At 40.5% G+C, this 25,062-nt stretch overlaps 1 long non-coding RNA gene across 1 annotated transcript in view; it reads right to left on the bottom strand.

Annotated features, from left to right (window-relative positions):
- LOC120527207 overlaps positions 1-25,062 on the bottom strand; it is a 79,856-nt gene that overhangs the window by 21,193 nt on the left and 33,601 nt on the right. The window contains exon 3 of the long non-coding RNA XR_005633288.1: positions 16,627-16,732. This is a non-coding gene — a long non-coding RNA (uncharacterized LOC120527207). The remainder of the gene's footprint in view (positions 1-16,626; positions 16,733-25,062) is intronic.

The following is a 25,062-nucleotide window of genomic DNA, read 5'->3' on the forward strand; positions in this document are numbered from 1 at the left end:
CGTCTCACCCGCATCACATGCTCTGACAATTGTAGTTGAGTCACAGCTAAGGCATCGCAGGCGGTTCGTGGCTGATCCTGGATGACCTTCCCAAACCCCACTCTAATGTTCACACTCGATTGACTGAGGGGGACCACCCCACTCTCCATACTCAGATGATAATGCTAAATTAGAATATTAGAAAATCAGAACAATCTAGATGAGAACAGGCCATCCAGCCCAGAAAAGCTCACCAGTCCTATCCGCTTAACTCTTTTAAAATAACATGAAGTTGACTTTTGAAAGTCCCTATAGTCCTACTGTCCATGACACTACTTGGTAGCTTATTCCAAGTGGGTGTGGTTCTCTATGTAAAGAAAAACTTCCTAATGTTTGTACGAAATTTACCCTTAACAACTTTCCAACTGTGATCCCCGTGATCTTGATGAACTCATTTTAATGCCACAGCCTCAATCCACTAATTCCCATCTTAATTTTAAATACTTCAATCAAGTCTCTTCTTAATCTCCTTTTGCTTAAAATCTAGGGAGGGGGACCATTAAGGTGGGTGGCAAACACAATGGCATCTGAAAAACTGGTTTGTGACACCACAAAGGTGGAAACACTGAACTAAACTAAAAACTAAAATATATCTGCAACCCCAGCCAATTAAGGAGAGCACTAGAACAGAAAAGTTACACATCTATTGATGTATTATAGATAACTAGACATTAAGCCCGTTACAATAATGGGCGCTAGAACAGTATTACACAAACATTATTAGGAACAGTCTATATTAAATAGCAAGGGACCTTGACCTCATTCTGTTTGTTGTCTTAATTTCTTTGTTAAAAATATTTTTGCAAGAAGCCTAAAGTAAAATAATATTACAAATAAAATAGAAACGTATATGACAATACAGTAAGTATAATTAATATTGCCTTAGTGTAAAACTTTACAACAATCTGTAATACACAATATCTGAAGAAGATATTTAGGAAAATGTTTTTATTTTTTTACCTCAGGAAATTTTTCAATAAAATTTCATTATAGACAACATTTTTTGTAAACACTCTTGTTCAGGACCATCTACAACGTTGACAACAACATCTGTAAAACTTCTAACTCTTGATAATGCAACATATAACTGACCGTGGCTGAATACTGGTTCTGGCAAGTAAATGGCAACTTTTTCTAAGGTTTGCCCTTGAGCTTTATTAATTGTTATGGCAAAGGCTAATGTAACTCGAAATTGTCTTATGGTAAAGGGTAAATTAGTAGAGGATAGAGCCAAATCAATACGGGGAATATTCTGATGCCCATTTTCTTTTTTACATTCGATCTATTTGCTCGTGTCTTTCAGCCTTTCTTTTGTTGATGTTTACTTGCTGAGCTGACTGTTCTTCCAGGAGATGTTGCTTATATACGATTTGAGTGTCTGTGTCTTTTGTCCTACTTGACGTGTCCTTTTTTTTTGAGTGGCATGTTGTTAGTAGATAGTTAGTTAGTAAACATGCACGGGGCAGTATGTGTGGCGTCTCCCCAGCAATGGATTTTATGTGTGCGGCCGCGACTACCCAATCAGCACTCTCCCCAGCAATGCTGTCCGTTATTTGCTTATCATGCGCGGCCGCGGTTACACCATTCACTGTGTGCCCAGCTTCCAGTGTGTGTGCGTCCACGATCTCCCCAGCAATGATGTCCTTTATTTGCTTATCAGGCGCTGCCGCAGCTACGCCATTCACTGTGTTCTCAGCTTCCAGTGTGTGTACATCCACGATGCCGGTCGTGCGTGTCGCATTGAGCCTCGCGCATGCGCACTTCACCAAAAGACACACACACACAGACAACACTTCTCCTTATCCTAAACCCCATGTCCATCTCCTTCCATGCAGCCATCTATGTCAGTCACACCTACATACATCCACTATGTTTCCAAAAGTATGTGGACACCACACCATGACACTTATATGACCTTTGTTCGGCATCCCATTCCAAAATCATGGGCATTAATGTAGAGTTGTCACCCCCTTGCAAATATAACAGCCTTCTGGGAAGACTTTCCACAAGATTTTGAAGAGTGTCTATGAAGATTTGTGTCTATTCAGCTAAAAAGAGCATTTGTGAGGTCAGGTACTGAGAAGCTCCCGATATCTATGCAGAAGAAGGAAAGTCCAAGTCTTTAGAGTCCTGGTGGTTCCTATCTTGCTATATGGTTGTGAGACATGGACACTATTCAGTGACCCAAGTCAAAGACTAGACTCTTTTGGTTTTGTTTCTCTCCAGAAAATCCTTGGGTACCACTGGTTTGACTTTGTGTCGAATGAGGGGTTGCTCACGGAGACCTGAATGAGGCACATTACCTGCATTGTGAGGGAGTATCAGTTATGGCACTATGGCCATGTAGCTGAATCCCAGAGGGTGATCCAGCTCTCAGCACCCTCATTGTTGAGGACCCAAGTGGCTGGATCAGGCCGAAGGAACACCAATGTAACACCTTGCAGATAGAGGGTCATCTCTGGAGGCTGGGACTGGACCACGTGTCTGCCTGGGAGGTTGCCAACCAGGATGCCAAGCTGTTTCGTCGTGTGGTGGGTGCGGCAACGCGCTATACCAGTGCATGCTCTCCAACCTGAACCTGAACCTGTACTGAGAAGATCTGACTCACAAATCAAGTTCTAATTTATCCCAAAAGTGTTCAGTAGGGTTGAGGTCAGGGCTCTGTGCAGGCAGCTCAAGTTCCTTCATGTCTTTATGGACCTGGTATTGTGCGCTGGGGCACAGCCATGCTGGAACAGAAAAGAACCTTCCTAGAACTGTTGCCACAAAGTTGGAAGCATATATTTAATTAAAATATCTTTGTAGGCTGCAGCATTAACAGTACCCTTTATGTTAATCAAGGGGACCAGCTCAAGTCTTGAAAGCCAGCCCAGACCATTATCCCATTACATTATCTCTCCTCCACCAGACTTTACAGTAGGGCATCTACAAAACCCAGATTCATCCTTCAGACTGTCAGAGAGTGAAGTGTGATTCATCACTTCAGAGAACATGTTTCCACTGCTCCAGAGTCCAATTGTTGTGCGCTTCACACCACTCCAGTTGACATTTAGCATTGTGCATAGTCATCTTAGGCTTGTGTGCAGCTGCAAATCCATCTCATGAAGCTCCCGGAACACAGTTCTTATGCTGATGTTGCTTCCAGAGGTGCAGTAGTTGGCACTCTGTTGTGAATGATACAAAACAAGATAGGTGATTTCTATGTGCTTTGTGCTTAAGCACTTGGTGGCCCTGCTCTGTGAGTTTGTGTTATCTACTACTCCATGGCTGAACTGTTGTTGCTCCTCAACATTTCCACTTCATATTAATAGCAGTTACAATTGACACGGGGAAGATCTGGCACAGCAGAAATTTCATGTACTGACTTGTAACCAAGATGGCATACTGTGACAGTGCCATGTTTATAGTCACTGAGTTTCTCAATATGACCCATTCTACTGCCAATATTTGTCAATGCACATAGCATGGCTACATGTTTGATATTAGATAAGATAGATAGATAGATAGATAGATAGATAGATAGATAGATAGATAGATAGATAGATAGGAAAGGCACTATATGATAGATTGATACACTATGGTGTGAACACACACCAAAATGAATAAATGTAAAGAAAAATTAAAAGGAAAGAAAACGTTCTAGTCCCAGTGAGGTATTATGCAGAAGTATTGCTGTTGATATAAAGGAGCACCAGTCATATTTCTTGACACACTTCTTCTGAAAGACCTCAGGGTTAGTGTGACAGAGAGAAGATGTGCAGCATTGCTCATAATGGCACTGAAGTTTTGTTTTAATTCTCTCTTTCACTACAACCTCCTGGGGCTCCAGAGTGAGTCCCATAACTGAGTCTTCCATTTTAATCAGCTTGTTGAATTTGTGGGCCTCTCTTGAAGTGATGTTACCAGCCAAGCATGCCACAACATAAAAGAAAACAGAAAATGGCACTGACCATCACAGAGGTGTAGAACATATAAAGGATGCCACTTCCTCTGTGTTCTGAGACCAGTCCATCCTGTCAAGTACTTATAGGAATGCATCATCTCCACATCCACATCCACTCCTTGAATAGAGGCTCTTTGCTACAGCGAAAATCAATCAGCAGTTCAATTTTATTTGCACCAAGAAACAAACCTTTCCACATGACTCCTCTCCATCTCATCCCCCTTATCAATACACCCCATGGGCACAGAGACATTTGAGTATTTTCTGAAAGTGACATGACCTGGTATTATATTTAAAGTCTGAAGTGTACAGAGTGAAGGGTAAAGGAGACAGGACTGTTACTCACATCCATATTAGAGACACAGTCCTTAGTCTCACAAACTACAATCTACCTGACAGTGTCCATTATCCTGGACACCATATGCCTGTCCACTTGCATATCTCTGAGTTTACCCTTTAACAGGGATGGCTAGCTGGTACTGAAGACAATGGAGAAATCTAAAAACATAATCCTCACAGTGCTGCCAGTTATGTCCAGATGAGAATAAGCCTTAATGTGGGGCATCTACGACACCGGAACTCATACTTTTGGCCATATTACTATTAATAATGAATCCACTCTGGTCAGGGTGACCTCTCTTTAACAGTACTCCTTCTAGAATAAAGGAAAGTCTAATTGGCCACTCTAAACTAGCATAGTAGGAATGAATGTGACCACTGCTGGACATGCACCTCCTCCAGGGTCAGTTCCTGTCTACTGCTGCCAGGATAGGCACTGGAGGACTGTGATTCTGAAATGAATAAGCAGGATAAAATATGGATGCATACATAAACTTTTTAAATTTAGAATATACATATTCCAATAATAATAAGAATCAACTTTCCAAATGCAGTGTGTTGTAATCAATTTTCTACCCTTGTCCTGTAATACTTATTCCAAAACAATCCCCCACACTGATATTTATGTTGACTTCTTTTATAAGTCGCTTTGGATAAAAGCATCTGCTAAGCAAATAAATGGAAATGGAAATGCAAAGCACAAAACTACTTTCAGTTCTGAAAAGCTGACATTGAATTTTTTGAAAGTCACTGTAATGCGGACACAAACCAGCTCTTTCTGGTTTGAAATAAGAGATAAAGGTGCTTGGTATTAAATAAAAAAACAGGCCAACTTTTAGGAATCCTCTTTCTATAAACTCAGTCTCAAGTCTCCTCTTTCTGCTTCATTATGACTTCACCTTGTTTACTGTTTGAGATTTTCTAGGAAACTGCTGTTGTAGTTGAATAAGGAGGCAGGACTGAATGGTCGCATTACATCTTGTAATTTCTCCCCTGATGTGTTCTGTTGTGTACACAGTGAATCCTAAAAGTGCTGTTGCAGAAATCCTAAAAAAATGCAGAGAAAAAAAATCTTTTTTGTTCATTTTTCCAACTTTTTTGAGTTTTTGAGTGTCACAGTGGCTCACACCTTCAGAGTCCTAGTTCGAAAACCAGCATGGGCATTCTCTGTATAAAGTCTCCATGTTCTCTCTGTGTCCAAAGAGATGTTCCCTTCTTTTTCCTGCATTGTAAACATGTGCAGGCTAGGTTTGTTATCAGCTCTGTGTTGTCATGATTCTATGAGTTTGTCTTAAGGTGGACTGGCACTTTGCCCAAGATACAGTAGTATATAACTGTAGACTGGAAGCTAGAGATCATGGTCCCATATATAAGAAAAGTGATTAAGTCAATGCAAGTGAGTATTGTTCAGTACAGTAAGTTTAACATGCATCACAAGTCTTCTTCTTCTTTTGGCTGCTTCTGTTAGGCGTTGCCACAGCAGATCATCTTCTTCCATATTTTTCTGTCCTCTGCATCTTGCTCTGTTACACCCATCACCTGCATGTCCTCTCTCATCACATCCATAAACCTTTGCTTAGGCCTTCCTCTTTTCCTCTTCCCTGGCAGCTTTATCCTTAGCATCCTTCTCCCAATATACCCAGCATCTCTCCTCTGCACAAACCAACACAATCTCGCCTCTCTGACTTTGTCTCCCAACCGTCCAACTTGAGCTGACCCTCTAATGTCCTCATTTCTAATCCTATCCATCCTTGTCACACCCAATGCAAATCTTAGCATCTTTAACTCTGCCACCTCCAGCTCTGTCTCCTGCTTTCTAGTCAATGCCACCGTCTCCAACCCATATAACATAGCTGGTCTTACTACCGTCCTGTAGACCTTCCCTTTCACTGCTGTTACCCGTCTGTCACAAGTCACTCCTGACACTTCTCCACCCATTCCACCCTGCCAGCACTCTCTTCTTCACCTCTCTTCCACAATCCCCATTACTCTGTACTGTTGATCCCAAGTATTTAAACTCATCCACCTTCGCCAACTCTTCTCCCTGCATCCTCACCATTCCACTGACCTCCCTCTCATTTACACACATGTATTCTGTCTTGTTCCAACTGACCTTCATTCCTCTCCTCTCTAGAGCATATCTCCACCTCTCCACGGTCTCCTCAACCTGCTCCCTACTATCGCTACAGAGCACAATGTAATCAGCAAACATCATAGTCCACGGGGACTCCTGTCTAATCTTGTCTGTCAACCTGTTCATTACCATTGCAAATAAGAAAGGGCTCAGAGCTGATCCCTGATGTTCCGTCGCTCCTCCCGCAGACCTCACCACTGTCATACTCCCTCATACATATCCTGTACAACTCTTACATACTTCTCTGCCACTCCCGACTTCCTCATACAATACCACAGCTCCTCTGTCATATGCTTTCTCCAGGTCCACAATGATGCAATGCAATTCCTTCTGGCCTTCTCTAAAATTCTCCATCAACATCCTCTGAGCAAACATTGTATCTGTGGCTCTCTTTCTTGGCATGAAACCATACTGCTGCTCCCTAATCATCATCACACTTCATGCTGTGGCTCATCAATTTTTTTCCCCTGTAGTTACTGCAGTCCTGCACATCCCCCTTATTCTTAAATATCGGCACCAGTACACTTATTCTCCACTCCTCAGGCATCCTCTCACTTTCCAAGATTCCATTAAACAATCTGGTTAAAAACTTCACTGCCATCTCTCCCAAACACCTCCATGCTTCCACAGGTATGCCATCTGGACCAACAGCCTTTCCATTTTTCATCCTCTTCATAGCTGTCCTTACTTCCTCCTTGCTAATCCGTTGCACTTCCTGTTTCACTATCTCCACATAATCCAACCTCTTTTCTCTCTTGTTCTCCTTATTCATAAGCCTCTCAAAGTACTCTTTCCATCTGCTCAACGCACTCTCCTCGCTTGTGAGTACGTTTCCATCTTTATCCTTTATCACCCTAACCTGCTGCACATCTTTCCCAGCTCGGTCCCTCTATGTAGTCAATTGGTACAGGTCTTTTTCTCTAGCCTTGGCCACCTCTCTCTTCACCTCGTGCCTTATCTCCTTGTACTCTTGTCTACTTTCTGCATCTCTTAGTCTCTTGCACGCACAATATATCAACCTTCCTTCTCTCCATCATATCTACTAACTCTCTCCCCTTACCAGTCATACTGCCAACATTCAAAGTTCCTACCCTCAGTTCCACTCTCTTTACTTTTCTCCACTCCTCCTGCCTCTGGACAAGTCTCCCACCTCTTCTTCTTCTTTGGCCAACAGTAACCCAGTTTCCGCCAGCACTCTGTTGGCTAACAGTACTGGTGGCGGTCGTTGTTAACATGGGGCCCGACCGTTCCGTTATGGAAATTTATATTGGTGTTTGCATATTGATTTGGCATAATTTTACACCGTATGCCGTCACTGACGTAACCCTCCCCATTTATCCAGGCTTGGGACCGGCACAAAGAAACACACTGGTTTGTGCATCCCGTGTGGCTGGGTTTAACATGCATCACAAGTAAATCTATAGAATTAATTATTACAGAAACACGTGGAAATAAGAGATGTATTAGCAAATATGCTACACTAGCTGTCCCCCGTGTCTCCACCTGCTTAGTAGTGAAACAGGACAAACTTTAAAAACCAATAATAAAATGAAATAATTTGTATTGAGAAGAATTTATATTGATAGCTTTTGTATCCAAGGGCCTCTTGACATACAATATTTTTGACTTTGTTATCAGGGGTGAGAATGTAGCTGTGATCTCTTTGCCAAAAATGTAAAAAGTTGGCAAGGTATCACCGGCCAAGCCAAAGGTAGGTACACTCCAACGTCAAACGTTGCCACTGTATCTGACCATGTTCAGCTCTGATGGGAGAGCGTACCCTGCGTGGGGAGAAGAGCACGATGGCCATGATATCTCTGCCAATGAGCAGGTACCCTCTAAAACACATGTAGCTGAGATCTCTCTCTCAAAAATGTCAAACGTTACTCTTTAACAATCTGTAGATGATAATGTCTGTTGGACAAACAGGTATCGCTAGCTAAGCAGAGGCAAGGTACGCTCTAACACATGGTGAGAGGTAGACCAACTCGAATGGAGGCTGGCACGTGAGTGAGGAGGGCTCTACCCCCCTCCCCTGCCTGCAACCTGTCTCTCGGATTTACACAAATAAATCAGTGTCGCAACTAATCTATAATACTTAGCGCAATGAAAGAAGTCACAAAATCAACCAGAATGTTCAAAAAAATTACAGAAAAAAAAACAACTTAAATCTGTTAAGTAGCTCTCTCGTGAAAAGCAATCAGCCATACAGACATTGGATTTTATATACATGGAGATGGGTTCAAATGTGGAATTCTTAGAGTGTGCAAAAAATCCACAGGACCATCTTAACATAATGCACAATGGGCACTAGCCCGGGGCACAGGAACATGGGGGCCCATGATATTTCTGATGCCTATGTATGTTTCTGTTTTACTATCAAAACACGGGTCCCAGGGCACTACTTTGCCTGAAGGCCTATGATGCTTGTAAAACAGCCCTGTGCATATGTTAAGAAAAAGAAATTTGATCATATTAACTTGACTTTCAAAAGGCTTTTGATAACATGAAAGGTAACTAAAGGTTCAAGGTGCAGTGTGTAGATGGATGCAAAGCTGGCTTACATACAGGAAACAAAGGTTTATACTGGGGGACATGTTTTCTGATGTTCAGTGGTGTATATAAGACATCAGTGCTGAGGTCTCTGCTTTTTTTAATATACAGTCATGTCAAAATGAAAGTACACTCCATGTAATGTTTTTCTTTTTTAAAACGTATGTGGTAATGGGAATGTCATCTCCTTGGCTCTGCCAAGGTAAGCAGTACCACCCGGTGATACATAGTGGTGGTAGCACAAGCACTGTTTTTTGTCCCCTCTTGCAGTTCTGACAGACAGTCTCAGCTCCTGCAACAGACTCTAGTTGCAGATCTCCAGAGCTCAACTGCATTGAGGAGGTTGTTGCTTTATATTATGCTTCAGTGATAATGGCAGCTTACACTGTGGTTAAGATTAGGCTTGGGAGAGGTTAGCTGAATCAAGTCATGTAAACCACGTGACAAAAACCTGCAGTCCAATTAATTATATGCACACAGACATGCCAACGTACTTCTGGTGAAATCTCAGCCAGCTCAGTCAATTCCATTGCCCATAATGCAATGTCTGAGGAAAAAAGTTTGTTTCAGCATACAGATGGCTCTATGGCTGAACATTGCCATACATGTGCTTCCAGTAAGTAAAACAAGGTATTTAGTTTTCATACATTTCCCTCCGATACAGACACCTGGTCTAAATGGATTGTCACTATCTGGAGAGAGAGCTTTACGGTTAGTCCCCATCCCAGAATTCTCAGAGTATTTAAAAAGAGGTCTTTTGAGAACCAAGGTCTGAAACAGGGCGGCAACTGTTGAATTGTTTCAGTGGAACAGAGCCACTTTCAAGACTTGGGGTATGGAAGAGGACTAAGTGACCAACGGAGGATGACAGAAGATAATAAAGTCCTCAAGGACCACAACTACGTTTCGGCTCCAGATCCATCAGTTGTTGGCCTAATACTTCATGAAAACATATCTCTCAGAAAGGAGGTCCTCCAGCTGAGGAAACAAATTGAGAACCATAGAATGAAGCAGCAGTTTGGCATTCACCGTTTTGCTGGCTCAGACAGAGATGTTAGCTGTTTTACAAGGTAAGATGTCGAGCAGATTCAAGTTATTATGTATTGTAGCATCGGTGCCAAGTGCTGCAATGAATGGATTCTCTGCTCTTTACATGGCTCTTTGAGGTGGCTCACTTCTGCATTTCAAAGACCCATGAATAAGGTGGCCTGAACAATCTAAAATGGTCTAGCGTGACTGTGTGTTCAAGTGTATCCAGCAATCTGCTAGTTACTCTGACTAGACCTGAATCCTCTCCTATGTGTGATTCTGCAACTTGATTAAGCAGGTCTGGTGATGGACAGACTGTAAAGTGACAAGTAGTAATATGTGGAAGTGTTCCTGTTAGGTCCTTCTTATACATGTGGATATATGGAACCTCTTCTAATAAAATGAGACAAATAGAGGTGACAGGCAAGTGACAAACTACAAGACAGAAAGCCTCACCCACAGTCCGTATGATCTGCCTACACCCGGATATTGAAACTACATGAGTGAAATCAATGATTAACAAATTGAGGATGAAATGAGCTTAGACTCAGACGTTGGATTAGAGACATCACAGGTCAAATAGTTGCCAAATGCAATTGTTCTATTCTTAGCCTGGCTGACAAATTCTATTAGGCTAATCTGACAGACAACTCGCCTTGTTGCTCTGTGTAAGAACCCTGTGAAAAGTCAAAAATGATTGGATTTCATACTGGCCGTGCAGGGCTGCATCACAGCGGCTTCCAGGAATCATTTTTGTGCTGTAAAATGATCTGGCCTTCCCTAACCTACACTCCCGGTCTAATGATTAAGATTAATAGCTCATTCACTTGCCAGCTTGAATTTACATAGCCTTTATAAAGAGCAGAAGTGCTTTTGAAGTAGGCACTCTTAATTTTAGCAGATGTTCTTTTTAATTGCATTTTTCTTGTTTAGCTTTCTGCAGAAGTTGGCTTTGCTGTGGTACAACTCCTGAGTTCAAATCCCAGAATTATGACTGTCTGTGTAGTGAATGGTTTTCTTGGTGCTCTGGTTCTTCCATGCATGTTGTGGGTAGGGAAAGAGATAATTGAGCTGAATAAAACATAATACTGTTTGATCTAGGGGGAACAGGCCGGACACAGACAAGTAGACATGATTATATGCACCACAACACGTTCATTTTACAACTATTTACAATAGTGAACACACTCAACCCAGTGCCACAGCACCAATCACCCTCAAAGGTCTAGGCCCTCAACAATGCCTTACTCTTCAGGCCACCTCCTTGCCTCTCCTCCCGAGCTCTGTCCTCTTCCACCCGACTCCAGCCTTGAATGGAGGGAGGTGGCCCCTTTTATACACACCCGAATGAGCTCCAGGTGCTTCCACCGGCACTCCCCAGTCCCCAGCACTCTGGGTGTCCCCGGTCTTCTTTCCCCCAGCACTCCAGGTGTGGCGGAAGTGCTGAGGTCTAGGGCTCCAAAGACATCAGGGCTCCCCCTGAGTGGCCAAGTCAAAGTCCAGGGTCCTCATGCATAACGGCGTGCGTAGAATTCGCACTATAACGTGACGTAAGCACAAAAGTCGAAATGTGCTTACGCACAGAAGATCCAAATGCAGGAATCTGTGTGTACTCCAACTTCCGCATTCTTCCTCTCCATAAATCCCGGTCAGCGTGAAAAGTAACGCTTGTGCACATGCCTTCTGTCCCGCCCCAACTCCTCCCAGAATTACGCCTCTTTGAATATGTAAATCAATATAAATCACCCTTGAGCTCAGCCTTCTGTGAAAAGACAATGGGAAAAGCACGGGAGAAAATATAAGAATTTCAGCAAATACCAAGTGGAGGCAAAGGAAAAACGTACTATTTGTTTATTTAAACTGTGGTATAATCAACAAAAGGAAGTTGATCGAGTGATATAGCGTGTTGGAGAAACTTGAAAGCTCACATTCACAAAGTCTCACCGTGCCGGGAATAAAAAAGAAGTTGTCAGATATCAAAGTCGCCTTGAAAAGGCGTAGCCCACCGTCTGAGTGCCATATAAAAGCTTATTAGGGTACAGAGAAAAAAAAAGGCACACAGTGGGGAAAAAGAACGAAATGTCAACTTCATTCTCGAAATTTCCACTTTAATCATGTGGTTTATTTTGTCATTAAAGTAGAACACCATAAACGTCATCTTAAAATCGTTTAATTAACCAGTTTCTCAAATCACATCATAATTAAAGTAACACGTTAAATGATTTGTTTTGTATGTGATCTTCTAAGTGCTTTATGTGTGTGAATCACTACGTGCTTCTTAAACCGTCTCTCTTCCTCCGACTGGACACAGAATCCATTACATTCATGTTATTACAGCTCTCTGAATAACTAAAATACTGAGATGTATACGTGATATCATTTTCATGATGATAGGAGTTAAAGCACGTTATTAAACATGGGTTTCACGGTGCAGTGATTGTGCATGACCTTCGATGAAATCATTTATTGCAGCAGTATGGGTGGCTCTAGGCTTGTGGCAGCCCTGGGCAAAGAAAGAATCAGTGGCCCCTTCACCCGCCAATGTCAATATGGTATCTTATGCACGGTGGATGGCCACGTCTGTTGCGGACACTGCATAGCCGCCTTGTGCTCATGACACAAACATTTAACTTTTGTCGAAATTTGCCACTGCGTTTTTAGCTGTGTCCTTATTTTCTTTTTCTGTTTTACAGTATATTCAATATATATTGGCGTGGCCGCCCCTGCAGTCCTTGTTTTTCTTTCTCCAAGTAACCGATCGCCACACAATCAGCTCTGTAATAGACGTTAAGCCATCTGTAAGCTTAGAGCACCGATTCTTCAAAACTTTTAAGGAACATTGAAATATCTTCGTAGTACATGTTTAATTATTCTATCCTTCACACCAGTCCCAGTGAAGAATATAGATTATTTAAATGAAGTTAAAGTTTTACGTGTATAATATAATAAACATATTTTGCTGCATTTCATCTTAAAAATGATATCGTCATCATATGTAAATACGCGCTTTATAAAGTGGCTCAGGTTGTGCAATATTATAACTGTAGTGCAAGTTTACAGTGAGATGATTGTACAAATAAGTACAAATAGTTCTACAAGGAGCAATTGATTGAGTGCATTTAAAATTCTTGGGATTAAACTGTTTCTGAACAGCAAGGTCCGTACAGGAAAGGCTTTAAAACGTTTTGCAGTGGCTGAGACAGCGTGTCCTTGAAGCTGTATACCGATAATTCTCTTTCCGATCAGCTGCTGCTGTGATTCCCCACTCAGATACAGTGATATAAATATTCCGAGTGCTGCAGTGAGAGTAATATGGAAAAAGATGATCCACTGTGGCAACCCCTAACGGGAGCAGCTGAAAGAAGAAAAAGAAGGTGCATTGAGAGGAACAACGCTAAAGCAGTTATGGTGTTTAGAATACTATGGCTATTCCCTGGACCATTATATTGTTACAAGTTAATTACAATCAGATGCGTTACACTAATAAACAATATGCGGTTAGTTTCAGTGTATTTATAAAGCCACATCAGGAAAATAAGGTGTAACCACACAGGAACAGTAGCATTACTTTGACGCTAGGTGCCGGCAGTCTGCAAAACCGAGCGGAGAACTTGCGTACGACAAGGTATGAGATGCCATGGAAAAGTGCGTGGCTTTACGCCTAGTGTAGGTTTTATACATCGCGATTTGAACGTGGAAAAGTTCTTATGCAACATTTCTGTGCGTACGCACCGTTTATGCATGAGACCCCAGATCACAATCCAATTGAGAATTTTTTTGCTGGATTTGACTATGCACTCCTGATCATACAACATGAAAGAGCTCGAGCAATTTTGCAAAGAAGAGTGGAGGAAAATGGCAGTGTCCAGATGTGCAAAGATGATAGAGACCTGTGAACAGAGACTGAAAACTCTCATGGCTACCAAAGGTGCATGTGTTGAATACTGAGGTGAATAAGTGAATACTTAGGCCATTTTCTGTTTTCTATTTATAGTTAATTTAGAAACACTTCACAGAAATCTATTTTCACTTTGTGACATTAAAGAGTCTTTTTCTGTTGATCAGTGTGAATAAGGCCAAATTAGCTCCACTATGATTTGACGTTGTATGGTAATGAAATAGTAAAAACATCCAAGGAGGCAAATACATTTTATAGGCACTGTATAAGCACACACCTTATAAGTATATACAGTAATTGGGAATTCCAATAGCACCGGGTGATTGGATTAAAAAGATTTGAAAACGTTATAAAAACACATATCTGTTCTTCTGTAATAAACTAATAAAGCAGCTCTGTATTTTGTATTGACTGCTCAAAAATTTAATTTAGGAAACATTAATTTAGTAAAGGAGGGCAGTTTGCTGCACAAATGCCTACTCAATCATTGCCTTTATATGCATATTGTATGCTGTCCTGGCATCTACATGTGCCATTCCCCACATCCCAAGGACATGTTTGTCAGATTGATTTGTAAATGTAATCATGAGTGACTGTAGGTGTGAATGTAAACGTGCCTTTTGATGCACATCCATGATATTTGGGTTTTTTTGTTGCTGTTAACCTGGATAGGCTTCAGATCCTTAAGGCCATGTAACTGAAAATATGGGACTGGAAAAGAGACAGCTGCATAAATGGTTATTACATTTGTGTGCATCTCTAAGCTAACAGGTAATCCTGTCATATTTTGCCTTATTAGCTATAATGTTACAACAGAACAGGAATCACAAGTTTACTTCTTAAAATGAAATCTGCTACCTGGCTTTTAAGCGCGATCTTAACAAAGGTGTTGTATAGATACTTCCAGAAAAATCATTATATGTCATAAACAGGAAACACATATCACATTGGATTGCCTTTTTGAACTGAATTTAAGACTCTTGACCTGATGAGAAGAATGTTCTCTTTGTGAGTACTACTGGTTTCTTTGGAAGTTGTGTTTTTCTGGATTTATTCCTGTTTTTTCCTTCTGGATTATGGATTTGGACTTGCATGCTGTAGAACTGCCTTTTAGGCAATTCCAAATGATTAGTTTTGCATTTTGAGCTTTTCCTTGTATTATTTTTCTATTTTTTCTTATTAAGTCCATTGTTTATATAGATTCTTTGTTTTCCCTTTTGTACAAAGATGGGGATTTATAGTCATCCTTCCTCTTTTGGAGTTTTTGTTATTTTCTTGGACATTTCTATTATTTTACCAGTGTTGTCCTAGGCCAAAAGCCTGTACTTAGCAGTTTTGAGACCATCTGGATTTGGGATGAGTCTCCTTGGACAAGCTGATTAAGCTGTGGCCCTTTTAGGGGGTCTCACATCAATTTTGCTATGTTTGGGACTCTGTACTAGTGTTCAGGGTATGGAAGCACATCTGGCAAATTAGGGAGCCCCAGTCAGTACTCAAAACAATTAAGCAGAATTAAGCATTGTATATACCACAATTAAGGTAAAGAAAGACCAGTACTAGTAAATAACCATACAGAAAATAAAACAAAACAAAAGTAAGAGAAAGAATCCCTGAAGAAGGCAAAATCTACAGCCACTATGGCCCCACAGGGCTGACTTTGCAGACCCCTGCTCTAAGCAGGACTTCTTGGATTATCTGATATTTTTAATGTTCTGCACTCTTCATAAATTTTGTAATTTAATTAATTAATATTCTGGGATTGTTATTTAACTGGAACACTTCATTGACTAGCCAGTCCATCACAGGACCCACTCACACACACATCACCAATTAATTGTCTCTTGTATTTGGGATGTTAAGACACATGAATAATGTGAAAATCTCACACAGACAATGACTGTGCACTGGTTTTGAACCCAGCATGCTGAGTCTGAGGGGCAGCAGCATTAGACACCATGCCATCATGCCACCCTACACACAGTTTACTTTACAAAATTACTATTCCATGCAAAGTGTTTAACTGTGCAGGGATTTTGTAAAGATTTCATACTGAAGTCAAACCACTATATATTTTCTATTTTAAGTGTCCTTGTAAACTTTATAGAAGCTATTGTTACACTCAAAGGCATTTCTATCTCCAAACTCCTTTGACGTATCAGCAGTTGAGAAGTACACTGGTACTAGACACTGAACATATAAAGTCAAGGTTAGCCACAAATTGCATTCAAAGGCTACAAGACAAAGCACTATTCATAAGGCAAACCACTTTCCATGTGGTAAAAAATCAAAATATATTTTACACTAGTATATACTGTATTTGTATTATTTTTATATTATAAACACAATGATTCAGGTAGTTAGAACATAGAAACAGGACTAAAAAGGGAACATCAGGTAAGATAAATTGTATACTCTTCCATATGAAAGTAAATTAATCAATGTGTCTGAATACATTCTTATTAATCATGGCCCAAGAGAGTGGTGATGTGTTACATGTAGGAGTTTCACTCTGCGCATACTAGTACCACAATCACTACACACACACAAAAATAAACATTTATATGGTGGTTGATCAAAACAGTTTGAACTATAAATAGAGATACCTGTAAGGCCAGTTCTACTGTTCAGGTTAATCCCTGTGAACACAAATACCCAGTTACAATGTCCACAAAGCTTTTCTACACTGCTCACCTTAAGCATTTTGTCATTCTAGTGCATTTCCTGTTCTGTAGCTGGCTTGATGTCTGCATCAATGGCATCCCATGAAGGCAGTTGTTCAGATTAGGGAAGGAAAGATCTGGAGAATAAAGAGAGAATAAATGAGAGTAAAGATCACATTATTGCAAACAAACTGAAAATATTACTCTGTGTTTTGTCTTGGTAGAGTAATATTTTACTCTACTTTCTACTTTTATTAATATGTAGCATTTGTCAGAATGCCTCAAATCTCACAGACTTACCACTGTTTATAAGGTATTATAGTATATAACTTCTCCTCACCTTCCCTTCTACATTTATAACGTCAGGCAATTAGGTGTAGTAAAAGACAAACAGGAGTTAAGTTACAATTTAAACAATGTATTATTGATAATATTCATAAATAATAACAATATGCAAAGTACATTTGAATATTGACAACCATACAACCTGACAAAATGATGATGTGTAGTTTCAGGTGGCACACAGACTTGTTTGTTACTTAAAATGTCTCTAATTAAGGCATCATTTGTGGTCAGCTTTCTTCAGAACAGGCCGCATGCCTGTCTTAATATGGCTACCGAAATGTGCTCTTCATTGTGTTGTCCTTTTCAGTTCATAGTGTGAGATGGTCATTCATCAGTTTGGTAAGAGAGAGAGAGAGCTGGGTAAAGTAAGCAAATTTATAGGTTTTCTGTCCAACCCCTAGAGCCAATAGGGCATCATAGTACTTAAAGGCTTTTGACACAAGCCAGTTCCAAACAGCCATACTTTAGGCCAATGGGGGAATAGAAAACATCTTCACACCTGCCAACCCCCAAAACCATTTGTTGTGCTAAAGTTTGCCAGTAAGGCAGCCTGACTATGGGGGTTGAGAGACTTCAGAGAAACATTTACCAAACTTGTTTGAGGCACTTCCCCCCAGCTTTGTCGTAAAATTTAATAACACCCATCTATTAAAGGGGGGAGTAAACATGAATGCTTCTCACTAATGTATCACTAATATTAATTGCTTTGCCTAAATTACAAATAAACACATACAAAATATTTATCAACTTATATGCAAAAGAAGCGAGCAGGGGGCAAAGCCCCCTAGTTCTATATACTAAAATTCATCAATGTAGTTAGCTAAAATCTAATTTGGCCATTGATTTTTACTTTTGTCTTTACTTTGTATCAGACTCATGTAGTTTGCTCAGCCCTTTGATTCTCATCTGGGTTTATTTTTGACCTCTGCCCACCGTTTAACTATGCCTTACCAGGCATTTATCAACCCATTTTTTTCTCACAATAATCCTCTGATGATTATTATTTCCTATAACAAGAGTGATGTATCAAAGTTTTCTTACCATTTATGAAACACTTCTTAAATTCCTCCCAGTTCAAACTGAATATGTTAAAATCCTCATTGGAACATTGACTGTGGTGATGCTTCATTTCAGGATTCAGCATTCTGGGTGCCCAAAATGCACAGAAACTGTTCATGAAAGTAGACCGAGCAAATTATAACTAATGCCAATTGTGTCTGCTGTGCCACGTGTCATCACTGTTCAGATCGCCATTGATAATAACTGCACAAGGTTGAATCATTAAAGGCATACTGTACTTCAGCATTTAAATGTAATTATTGATATGTGGCTTTGGTTTAAGTATGCAAACTGATTTGATTCTGAAACAAGAAACATACAGTATACAGTACAGAAATGTACAATTCACATCTTTAACTACACAGGAGCTGATCTTTGGCTATTAGCAAAAATCAGCACCTTTGAATACCCTTCCAGGTTCTAGCTCTAAACTTTATGATTATTCCTCAGAAACACTCTAGCAGAGTAAGAGAGAAAGACTTACTTGTATTAAATAGTGGCAGTGTAGACAATCAGGGTCCCGAGGGGCAACAGATGCTGTCAGGTAGGTACTTCAGAAGATGTGCATTGAAAGGCACCACTGTTTGTGGTCTGTCTCAATACAAGTAATGATCTCCTACGCCAATAGAAGGCAGGAGATCTAGTAGGTGCCAGAGTTGCTTCATTCTCTGTTCACATAGACTTTGAATCAAGAAAGAGGGACATTCACATGTAAAAGAGAAAGACCATATTGATTCCTTGAAGCAGAGACAGATGCCACAAAGGCTTCTTAGGAAACCATGAGATTTCTTGTCCACTGCAGAGGACATAGTCCAAAATGGGACTACAGTGATCCCTTGCTATATCGCACTTCGACTTTCGCAGCTTCACTCCATCGCGGATTTTAAATGTAAGCATATATTAATATATATCACGGATTTTTCGCTGGTTCGCGGATTTCTGCGGACAATGGGTCTTTTAATTTATGGTACATGCTTTCTCAGTTGGTTTGCCGAGTTGATTTCATACAAGGGACGCTTTTGGCGGATGGCTAAGAAGCTACCTAATCAGAGCACGTATTACGTATTAAATAAAACTCCTCAATGATATACGATATGCTTCCCGCGAGGTGCTTCACATACTTGAAAGCCCGAACAGCACATATTAATCTTTGATTGTTTGCTTTTCTCTGTCTCTCTCACTCTCTTTGACATTCTCTGCTCCTGACCGAGGGGGTGTGAGCAGAGGGGCTGTTCACACACTGGCCTAGAGGATACAGATGCTCTTCTAAAAAATGCTGAAAGACTACCTTCACATTGCTCCCTTCCTTGCAGCTGCTTTGTCCGGCGGTGCTTCGCATACTTAAAAGCACCTATTGATTTTTGATTGTTTGCTTTTCTCTCTCTCTCTCTCTCTCTGACATTCTCTGCTCCTGACGTGCAATCCTTTGAAGGGTATGTTTGCATTCTTTTAATTGTGAGACAGAACTGTCATCTCTGTCTTGTCATGGAGCACAGTTTAAACTTTTGAGTAAAGGGTGTTATTTCATGTCTAGAGGGCTCTTATAATGTTAAAAAGTGTATTTAGAAGGTCGTAAACAGGTTTTCTATGCTCTAACTGCGAAAATATTCAATTTATAAATAAAGAATCCTACTTCACGGAAATTCATTTATCGCGGTAGTCTGGAACGGATTAACCACGATAAACGAGGGTTTACTGTATACAGAAGTGTGTTATCCCCAGAACAGAATGGGAATCATTGGAGGCTGTCTCAGAGACCCCATTCGTCCAGGTGTAGGTAAAGTAAAAAATCACATTCCGGGCCTTAATCGGATGTGACAGCAGGTGAGAATTTTATTGTTGATTAATGCTGTGTTCCATTTGAAGTGGAAAATTTGAATTTCCTGATTCCAGTTTTCAACGGAAACTTCCTAAGTCAGATTTCCAACTTGGAGCCTCTGGGCTGATCTGTCAAGTCCAAGTTTGTCTGACTCCAGATCTTGACGTCAATCCAAAATGGCAACATACATCGTGAACATTAGTAAAAGCTGTAGTATTATATGGTTTATTAGAAATTATGTCTGTTTGTGTGCAATTAAATCAGTTGTACATTCTTTACTGTCCAATGTCTATTTGTGGACATGTTGCTACAGTGTTTGGATGTGTAAAATACAATGTGTTATGAACTGCTATTTATTGTGATGGAGCAAACACAACAAAGGTTTTCCTGTATGCATCCATATTGAGTTTCCAAATGATTTACTAGAAAACAGTCAACTTGAGTGTGATGTCATTTCCAGCTCTGACATGTGACTTCTGAGGTAAATGGAATGCAGCATTAAGACCAACGCTAGGATGGAAATTTGGGGAGAATGCTTAATGCTTGGAAAAAAAGAGGTCATCGTCATGACGGACATGGGAGTAGTAGTCTGTAATGGGAGTCATGGAAGCCATGTTTATATGATGGGAGATGACATTTGAGTGCTGGGGGTGGAGCTGAGAATTGTTGAGTATTGAAAAGTCATTTACATGCAGTCATCCAAAGGGGAAATGAGTGTTTCTGGACACTCATGAGATGGGCAAATGGGTTAAACATTTCACATGGCTGACACGGCTGCCAAACATACAGCATACAGTACTATAAATGAAGACGCAGATAGCTTTGATTCTATTCAGTATTCACAGAGTTATTTTAATGGGATTAGGGATATAAAGAGTAAAAATGAGTCTAATATAATGAAATAATACTATTGGATAAATTTGCTCAACTAAAATAACGGGGATAAATTATATGCAAAACTAGTTGTTTTTTTTTTACCTCCTCTTTGCTTGATCAGCTGCTGGCTTGCTGCTGCTGCCGTTCCACGTGATTTGCATCTTGCATGGTGCTGCGAACATTTAAAAGCCTGTATAGCAGCTGTCCTACTCTTTGGCTTATTTTTCTGGCCCCAGGTGTGATTAAATCTTTTGGTACAAAGTCTTGTCTCGCGGGATGTGAGTTCTTGATATTTTTTAGTTTAGAATATAAAAAAGAATCTGAAAATCTAATAAAATCACATTAAAGTTCGATAAATTCTGAAAAGAATGATACCAAACATATATATGTTAAAGTCTGATTTAAAGCGTGACAAAAAAGTCACATAAAGACGTCACATAGGCTTAGGATTTTATATATACAGAGAAGATGAAAAAACCACCTCAGCAAAAATCAAACAATTGTGAATTCCAAGGTGTGTAATGACATTAACAAAAAAAGAATTTACATATTCTTACTGCAGACAGTTTGAATATATAACTGAACTGCACAGCGATGTCTACCAAAGTCTGTTTTTCAATGTGCTTCCTTTGGTTCCCTTTAGCTTTGGTTGACTTTTTTGCTTCTCTCTTGACTGATTGTTATTAGTACTAATGAATGTATTTACAAACTAAACTAAATAGAGTTGTAGGGGAAAGATAATAGAATAGACTGGCCCACAAGGCCTGTGACAAAATAATCGATGTCAATAAGTACAGCCTGCTCTCCGTTAATTGCTTAATAGACTGCACAATGATCAGCCGTGAAAGCAAGCATAAATCAACAAGTCCACTCATCCATCTTTCATCAAAGCAGCTTAATTTAGTTCAGGGGCATGGGGCCAGTGCCTAAATCAACCAGGTCCATCCATCTGTTCAGCCATTATTAAAGCAGCTTAATCTAGTTAAGAACCTAAAGTCAACAAGTTCTAATCTCCAAGTTTGCAGATTATTCATGCATTTTATCAGATTTATTCAGTCTCTCTTTTTTCCTGTTTTCTCCTCTGGTATTTGCTTACTGGTGTTACCTATTACTTATAATTATACTGTGGTCATTTATTCATAGTGAACTACATAGAATAAAACTCAAGGCCCATAAGATTAAGTCCAGTTTGACTTGGACTGCCTTTCTGGGCCCGCTCTTTGCTTGTGTGAAAAACTGCTAGCTTCCCATAAACTCCCATGACCCCCTGGGATTTGGGGAATAATAACTTCTGGTGCACAATTGTCATGAGCAGGGCCTGCCACATCCTGGCTGTCCCTTCCTGCCCACACTGGCATATGGAGGTCATCTCTATTCACCAGTTTGGGTTTTCCTTACTTTGTCTCTGTTCCTTAGCAACCCTTTTGCTGAGATGTGAACTCCTTAGAGATGCTATAAAAATAAGTGGAGAGAGGCTTGCTTACCTCATACAGTTTTGTCCAGAGTTGTATTGTGATGTCTCAGCCTACTACATAAGATGCTCTCAACATAAGAACAAAGGAAAGAAATGTGCACATACAGGTCTGAGGTGGGCTCACTAGGAGCCCACTAACTAAGAGATCAAGTTTCTCTCAGACATTAAATAAAGTGAAATGTCCACTTGTTGGTTAAGTATGTCCATAAATGAGCTGGGATTGTGCTAAACAGGTAGCGCAGGGTCTTCTTTGTGCAATACGATATCCATAACAATCCACAGATGTTACATAAATGTTACAAATGTAGACATTGTGCCGTCTGTTTTCTGAATCCAGATGACATGGTGACACAGTGGTTATGTTATGAACTGGAGAACACCTCAGCACAATGTACCAAATATGATTGAAATAGTTGTGTAAGGGGTTTACCTTCAAACCCAGGTAATAATCAGAGGGAGAACATATAATCTTTGTGAATAAAACGGTTTATTATATAAAGCATAGTCTGTGGCACAAGGAAGTTCCAAAGAGCACAAAAAAACAAAAGCAGTTGCCTAAAAGTGCCAGTCCAGCAGTAAAGTCCTAATACACAATACAAAGAATAGTTGAAAAAACAGAGCATAAGGTCAAAAAAATACATTAATTCACACAAGCACAATGTTAATTGACGGGGTATTCAGTCCATCTTAGGGCCCTTTTGCACTTACATACCCACTCACACCAGGCCACGTACAATGACAAAGGCCGAGCTTGGAACTCTTCCTTCATTTCAAGTCAGTGTAATTTTATACAGTGCTCTTCGGAAGGAACATTGAAAAACATCAATCAACTAAACCATAATGTCTTTCAAGAAATAGGAGGGACACCTGAGCACTCAGAGAAAAAAACCCAGTGACAGGGAGAATGTTTCAACTCTACACAGGTGACAACCAGGCATGGAACTCAAACTAGGAAGTGTAGATCTATCAGGCCGCAGTGCTAACAGACCATGACACCCAAATGTCAGCTGCAGTTCAAAGTATTGTCACCATTAAACATGAGGGTGGAAAGTGATGGACTATAATTTTTAAGTCATTGACAGTTTATATTCTTTAAAGAGATATCAGATATGTAATTAATAAGGTGTTCCAGTAAAAGTAAGAACTGCCCTCTAACTGAGATTTGTGTTAATAAAAACATTGGAAGTACCAGTGTCCCTGGATGAAAGACAAGAGTGAATCTTCATAATGTTACTCTCATTGAATTAATTACATCAAATACATGGACCCTCATGTTCTGACTTGTGATTTTGGTAAAATATTTATGACTGTACCTCAAAATATACAGCATGCAGGCCTGTTCTAGGTGTGGTTGGTATTCAAACATTGGAATGAGTTACACGTTGTGACTTTGAGCTGCATATGATTGTTGTTACATGGCAGTTTCAGCATCTGAAAAACAGCTCCCCTACTATAGGTCTCTAAAGTTCATACACAATGGTGTTCTAAACAAAAAAAAATTCTGTGAACAGCTGGATAAAAACATCTTTTTAAAGACAGAGGTCAGAAAGGAATGACCAAACTCATTCAAGTTAACAGATACTTACAAATACCCAAATAACATGGTGAGCAGAAGGACATCTCTAAACTCAAAACATGTTGGGCATTGAAGAGGGTGGGCACACAATTAGAAGACCATGGTGGGCTCCACTCCTGTTAGCTGTGAAAAGGAAGATGAGGCCACTGGGGGAAAGTGATCACAAAAACTTGACAACTGCAGAATAGAAAATGTCACCTAACCTGATGAATCCTGATCTCTGCTGTGCTATGCAGGTAGTCAAGTCAGAATTCCACGGCATGACATGAATATACTGATCCATATGACTTGTATCAACACTCCAGGCTGTTGGTGGTGGTGGAATAGTGGAGGATGTTTTCTTTGCACACATTAGGTGTCTTCCTATTAAATAAATGGCATTTGAATTGTGCAGTATATCTAAGTGTTGTTTCTGTCTATATGTATCTCTTTATTTCCAAAGTTTTACCCTTTATAAAATAGAAGCTTGCAGCAGGATAATGTAGCATGTTGCAAAACACGCATTATCTCAGCATGTCTGTTTACTCAAATGGTTCCACAGTCTCCAGATCTCAGTCCAACAGAGCATTATTGAAATAGTGCGGAACAAGAGGTCAACAATGTGAAAGTGACGGAAAACTGCTTAATGTCATCAAGTCAGTATGGATCAAAATAGATAGATAGATAGATAAATATGAAATGTACTATATAATAGATAGATAGATAGTGTGGAGCCGACCTGGACACAGACAGGCGGACATGTTGTTTTCAAACCACCTCACGTTTTATTTACAATTATTTACAATAATGTGTCACTCAGACACTAAATAAAGTCAGTGCACAAACCCCAACACAGTCCTGGCTACTCAATGCCTTTTATATACTCCCGGACGAGCTCCTGGTGATTCCCGACAATCCTTCATTGGCCGCGCCCCAGCGTGGTGGAAGTGCTGGCTGTTCTCCCGGCAGCTCTCCGGGCGCCCTTTTAATTCTTCCCCCCAGCACTTCCTGGTGTGGCGGAAGTGCTGAGGTAACAGGTCCCCAAGGCATTGGGGTGCCTCCTGGCGGAGAGCACGGGCCCCTAGAGGGTGGGGCTTCCATGCCCTCAACCCGTGGCCCCCAAAGCAACCAGGAAGGCGGCCCCCATGTGATCCAGGGTGGGCATAGACCCACATCCGGTCCCTCACGGCTTCCTGGCTGGGTCGTTGCCCCTGGCATCCCTGACAATAGATACTACAACAGTACTTATTCAGTGCAGGACAGGAGTTGGGATATAGGATGTCCAGGTGGCACATATACTGGCTACTACTACTGAAAATAGAAAAACTGTTGGTATGGA

This window comes from Polypterus senegalus, chromosome 4 (assembly GCF_016835505.1).
Source record: "Polypterus senegalus isolate Bchr_013 chromosome 4, ASM1683550v1, whole genome shotgun sequence".
NCBI lineage: Eukaryota > Metazoa > Chordata > Cladistia > Polypteriformes > Polypteridae > Polypterus > Polypterus senegalus.